This window comes from Hibiscus syriacus, unplaced genomic scaffold (genome assembly GCF_006381635.1).
Source record: "Hibiscus syriacus cultivar Baekdansim isolate YM2019G1 unplaced genomic scaffold, ASM638163v2 tig00111392_pilon, whole genome shotgun sequence".
NCBI lineage: Eukaryota > Viridiplantae > Streptophyta > Magnoliopsida > Malvales > Malvaceae > Hibiscus > Hibiscus syriacus.
Window position 1 is genome coordinate 1,057,027 of NW_024063078.1, and position 7,220 is coordinate 1,064,246.

A 7,220-nucleotide genomic window follows, 5' to 3' on the forward strand; every position below is an offset into this window, starting at 1 on the left:
GTTGAAAAAGTTTGAGGACTAATTTAGAATGAAGGATATAGTTTGAGGATAAACATAAAATGTTCACAAGTTTGAGGATAAATTTAGAATGATAATCATGATTTAGGGATGAAATTGAAATATTTAAAATTTAGGAACCAATTTGAAAATATAATTATAATTTTAGGATGTATTATGCAATTAACTCTAATTGTATGATATAATTCGAATGAAGTAATAAATAACGACAAAACATAATTATTCTATACTAATGAGTCTGTCATGCTTAACGAGTATCGATTAGCACCACTAACGATGAGTATCATTAATTTAATTTATAAAAATTTAAATTCTAAATGACTCCACGTATAATTATATAATTATAAATGTATCATTGCCCCCTAACATATGTCATTTATACCAAGTTGCCCCCTAACATATGTCATTTATACCAAGTTGCCCCCTAAAGTATTTTTCAGGACATTTTACCCCCTAAAGTTTAAATCTTTACCTTGTTTGCCCTAAATCATTAACTCCGTTAGAAATAGAAAGGGTGAATTACATATTTAGCCATTCAACTTATTTCACGGTTTTGTTTTGGTCGCCCAACTATTTTTTCCTCTCAAAATCATCACTAAACTTAAATTTTTGTTTGGTTTTGATCACGTAAATCGATTCAATTTTTTTGAACTTACTAAATTTTGTTAACTTGGTCCTTATATTTTTTTTGTTTACATCAATCTCTAAACTTGATTTCTTTTATTATTTTGATATGTTGCATGACACAATCTTAAAATTTTAGATCATTAAAATAACTAAATATAAGAAAAGTTACGAAATTTAGAGCATATTGTGACAAAATAGTTTCATAATTTAAGTTGAAAAAAAGTACTAAAATGTAAGGAAAAAATATTGTGTAATCCCTAATTTATATTACACATGTCTAGATATTGGAACACCAATTAGGGTTGTTTAATATCATATACAAAAATTAAAAAGTTAATTTATGTTTTGAATAATTCAAATTATATATATATATATATAACTCAATTTTCATATTATTTATTAATTTTGAATAGAATGCAGGTTGAACATTTCTTATAAATCATAAGATTAAATATTGAATTTATTTCAGTGGATAGTTGCTCAATTTGTTTAAGCATTCAAACTGATAGTTTTTGCGATGAACCCTAGTTAATTAAACCATTTTAACAAGTTTAATTTGTAAAAAATATCTCTCTTAAATAATGTTAGAGGGTTCAAATTCTATTGTTGTGAATGAAAAAATTAGATTAAAAATATCTCATCTAAAATAAATTTTTATAATAATTGATTTGAATTAGTCTATCAATAGATAAATACCGATGATTCGATACATGAACGAAAGCTTACGCAATGTAAACTCAATAATTATTATAAACTTGAAAAGAGTTGGTGGTTTTACTTAAAAACATTGTCTGCTGAAGGGATCGTGACAACAAATTTTTCAAAGAATAATAAATAAATAAAAAGTGAAGATAAATAATTTAATGAATTAAGGTATCAACATCAAAGTATAGGTACCTTGAACAAAGGGGCTTATTATTTTTTCTTTATTAAAAAAGGGTTCGTTGTGTTTCTTGCTTGTCATCTTTTCATGGGGCAAATATTTTTTTCTTTAATTTAATTTTGATTGTACTATTTTTATCTAAAATTTTAATTAATATTTAAGACAATTTGCTAAAATGACTTTGAAGAGAAAAAAGATTAGCTCGATTGGGTTTAAATATTCAGGGATCGAGTATGCATCAACTTGTTGTTCGATTTATGATATTTATATATTTTGTAATTTTTATCTCATATATGTAAAATTATAATGTAAAAATTGTTAGATTGGTTGTGTTTGAATATTTAGGGGTTGACTTTGTGTGTTGAGTAAAAAATGTGATATAAATGAATTCTTATTTATTAAGAATTTTAAAAATAAATCGAATCAGTTTAGGTGACCAAAATGAAACAAAAAAATTAAGTTTAGTGACAATTTTAATAAAAATATAGTTGAGTGACTAAAAGAGAACCACGAAATTAGTTAAGTGGCTAACTATATAATTTACCATTGCTATTTTTAATGGAATTAACAGTTTGGAATAAACTAGGTAACGATTTAAACTTTAGGGGCAAAATATCTCGAAAAAACTTTAGGGGGTAACTCAATACAAATGACATACTTTAGGGACAATGATACATTTAAACCATAAATATTATAGAAAATAATAATTAATATTTTATTTTAAATAATTTACCTTTAATTTGTTTTAACTAATTTATAATTATATGTTGAGTCTTTAATAATTTTAAATTTTATAAATTAAATTAATGATGTTAATCGTTAGTGATATTTATCGGTGCTCGTCAAGAATCGTAGAATTTTTCATTTTATATAGTCATTTTTGATACTTAATTTTTTAAAAGTTGAAATGAACTCGTAATATAAAATAATAATTAATTAAAATTATATAATATTTAATTAATAATTAAATGATTGAGTTAAAATTCATGTTGGTTTAATATTGCTTTCGTTGATTTGAGACATAATGTCACATTTTAGAGAGTGACAGAGGATATCAATTTCACGCTGAAAAGAAAAAAAAAATAAAGTCATGAGTTTAAAAATAGTAACCTACACATTGTTTATGGGTAAATATGTCGTTTAAAAGAATGTGATGGCCTAAGATTGAACAAATTGTTTATGGGTAAAGTACACAAATGATTTCTTGATTATAAGGTGTTGTTTTATTAAGTTTCCCGACTATTAAAAGTTACGAAATAGTTCATTTTATAAGATATTGCTTTATTGAGTCCCTCGACTATTAAAAGTTACAAAACAACCGTTCGACTATTCATTATGTTCAAAACTCATCCTTTTTGGTTAAAAAATTAATGATCATGTGAATTTGACGTTAACATGCTGCTTGAGATATGATAGTCGTTTAAGATTATTATATCAGATTTTATCATATCTCAATTAGCAGATTAACGTTCAGCTCAGACTACCGTAATTTTTTTAACAAAAAATGATGAGTTTGGAACATAATGAATAGTCGGGTGACCATTTTGTAACTTTTAATAGTCAAAGGACTCAACAAAACAATACCTTATAGTTGGAGGACCATTTTGTAACTTTTAATAGTCAGGAGACTCAATAAAATGACGTCTTATAGTCAAGGGACAATTTGTGTATTTTATCTTTTTTTTATTTGTTTAAATTTGAACATAATAAGTTATTAATTAGTATAAACAAATCTTTTTAACAAGGATAAACACACATTTTAATGGGTTTAGTTTTAATATTTAATTTGTTACTTTTTAATTCAATTAAATACTTTTACCATATGTATCAATTTCTACTAAAAGCCAAACTCAAGTACCAATTCGAATCATGAGCCAAGCTTGTGTACCTAATTGGGCAAAAAAATCACATATCAAATTAAACCTTAAAATTAAGTTCATGCACCAAAATGTATATTTTCCCTTTCAACAATTATAAAATTTTAAAAATAAATAAATGAAAGGTGGATAATTGTCCTTTTTTGAGGCGAACACGTGTTAACCACATGAAGGCGACTGTAGTGTTGTTTAATTATGGCGGGTAGCAGTGCTGAGCTGTTGACGCCATGATCTACTCACTATGTTTTTTGTTGGTGGCCTCATAGCAATAATCAACGCGCCTTATGAGAATGTGGCCGACACGAAGATTGTTGAGTTGCATGGTCCAAAATACTCGTGGTTGGTGGACCCACTCGCCTGACCGGGAAGTCGGCTTAGCGAAGTTATCGATCGTTAATTTTTTAAGGTACTGTGGTGGCCATTACACATCCATCCGAAGAGCCTTTTTCACTATTGGATTTATCATTTATCTTTTCCAATTGATTTTCTTTTTCAAGGGATTTGGATAATTGGATTATTACATATACAAAATGAAAATAGGAAAAATAAGAGAAAATGAAAAAAATAATTTATTTTTTTGGTGTAACTATTTATATTTGATATATTGATCGGTTAATCTGGATCTGGTATTATAAAGATAAGAGCAATAGTCTCAATCCAGTTTACTCTATTCGCAAATGCCAAGATTTAAACTTTTAACCTTACTTAAGGGATCTAATATATTATATCACTCGAACAACTGGTTATCGATAAAAATAATTTCATTTGATTTACTCCATCAACCTCTTAGATTAGGTCTTTCATTTGTTTTTAAAATTAAAACTAAATTAATGTACAAAAAACCTTTGTTTTTTTAACAACTTAAACTTAATTATATTAAATCTTTGTAGGCTATTAAATTGGTATGACCCCTTATTTTAAATTGGTATGTAAACTTGTAAATGTTTCAATTTCATCCCTAATTTATGACTATTGTTCTATATTAGTTCTTAAACTTTCGGGAATTTTTATTTCATCCTCAAACTATGACCTTCATTTCAAATTAGTCCCCAAACTTTTTGAATATTCCAATTTTATCCCAATCTATATGTATATACTAATCACATCCCTTGTTAATAAAACCGATAGGCCAAGTTAAATTATTATATGTTTGAAAAAAAATTTAGGTTAAACTATGGTTGAAACTAATTACATATTTGGATGAATTTGGGGATAAAATTGGAAGATTCAAAAGTTTGGGGACCAATCTAGAAATAGAGTAATAGTTTAGGGATGAAATTAGAATGCTTAAAAGTTGAAAAACTAATTTAGAATGAGAGTCATAGTTTGAGGATCAAATTAAAGTATTCAAAAGTTTAAATACCAATCTAAAATAAAGATTATAATTTAGGGACATATGATGCAGTTAACCAACGTTCTGCCGTTGCATTCTATGTTGTTAGGACTCTTTATTTCTCTTGAAGTAACTGTATCTGACACAAATATTAAAATCTAAACTCGAGAATTTTCCAAGTAGATGGAAAAACTTTGAAAAGTCTAACCATACCCGTATCAAATACATATTCCCATTCAATACTCACACCCAAATCCAAGAAACAAGGTGTGCATCCGCATAAATTTCACAAATTGCACTCAGTTTTTCTTAATGTGGTAGGACATTATCCTATCCAGTCAAAGCAAAACCATGTGAAACACTATTTGCTTCACCTCATCTATTCGTTAATAGTATTGTAGCCAACCAAAACAATATAATACTATTAATTGCATATCCAATTCAATTAACGTTATCAGTAATCAAATTCTTATGATCAAAGTAAATGTCTTGGTATGTTATTATATCATGTCAATATACCTATCCATAGTCAAAGTCAAAGTCAAAGTCTTGGTATGCTATTATATCATGTTAATATAACGTTATCAGTAATCAAATTCTTATGATCAAGACACTAAAAATCTTACGAGATTTTATTCCAAAGTCATGAAAAATTCCTTACACCTCTATCTCACCTAAAACAACACTAAAAAAACCGAGTGTCTATCACCCCTTGACATGATCTGTCTAACACCAACTTTCTTCATGACATGCGCTGACAACTTTTTCTCGTTTTGATCATGAGCTTCCCCATCATAGATTCTAAAATCCAACTCAACCTAGGGTGTAAACATGACACCTAAACAAGCAAGCTATTCAAGTTCCATTTTAATCCAGTTTGATATTAACATCCCGAGCTAGAATTATTGTATTAGCCAAACTCAAGCAGGTAATGATCGAAGACTAATTGAGTTTTATTATTATTATCGTTGTTGGAAAAATCTCAATTCAATCTTTAATTTAAGTTCCAGCACTAATCAATAACAAGAATGTTGAATCTAAGTTGAGAAGATGGGAGGGATGAAGCAATTGTACCTGAGACCAGCGTCACCAACAATTCCGATAGCCATTCCAGCGGAAAGCCCAGCAAGGCCATAGACGAGCAGATGAAAGATAATAGGATTTGGCCTTAGGATTGATCCCAGTGCTGATAAAAACAGCAATGATCTAACCATAAATAGGGTAAACTACACATTTTATACTTAAACTATCAATTTTGATATGTTTTGGTACTTAAACTTTCAATTTTTAAAACCATACCTAAAGTTTAATTTTTGTTTCATTTTGGTACATGTTAAAAACTTAACGTTATTTTTTTTAAATTTAAAAGTTTGATTACTAAAACGGACCAAAACTAATAGTTTAGATAATAAACGCGTTAAGTTTTTTTAACGATGGGGTATTAAAATGAAAAAAAAACTCAATGTTAGGTATGGTTTTGAAAAAAAATCAAAAGTTCAGGTACTAAAACAGGCTAAAATTGATAGTTTAGATACTAAATGCATAATTTACCCCATAAATACACAAAACACCAACCATAAACAATAGATTTCATCACCAACTCAGGCCTCATCACACCCACGCCGCTCTTAGCAAGAATATTGAAATTAAAGTCTGATTTAAATTTATGTCATAAGATAAATTAAATCTTGTGAATGAAAAAAATTGACGCAGGTTCAATTCGATTGACTTTCAAATTTGATCGGACCTAATTTAACTAACAAAAGTGGAATCGAGCTAAATGAAGGATATTAAATACAACATCCTTGACTAATTTTAAATTTATTTTCTATTATTATACTAATAATTATTACAATAAATTTAAGGGTAAATTATGCATTTAGTACATAAATTATTAATTTTGGTCTGTTTCAGTACCAAAACTTTTAATTTTTCAAAATCATATCTAACGTTTAATTTTTGTTTCATTTTATTACTTCACCTTTAAGTTTTTTATGACAATGCATTTTTTATTGGTAAATTACATCATTCATCACTCAACTATCTTTTCACTCCTATTTTGGTAAGTTTAAAAAATTTCAATTTAACTAATTAACTTTCAAATTGCTTATATTTTAATCACACTAACTTATTTTATTAATAATTTTTGTTACATGATATTTTTTTATTATTTTATTAACATATAAATAAAAATAAAAAAATAAATTTGAAAGTTAGAGTGATTAAATTAAGAGTAATTTGAAAGTTAAGTAATAAAATAAAATAAAATAAACTTTAGTGACCAAAATAAGAGTGAAAAGATAGTTGAATGATGAATGATGTAATTTACCAATAAAATAGGTGCCTAGTACAAATCACCCGTTAAATTTTTAACGACAATGTACTAAAATAAAACAAAAACTAAATGTACCCATAAAAATATACAGTGCCATTAAGTATTTAACAGTAAAATACTAAAATAAAATAAAAATTAAATATTAGA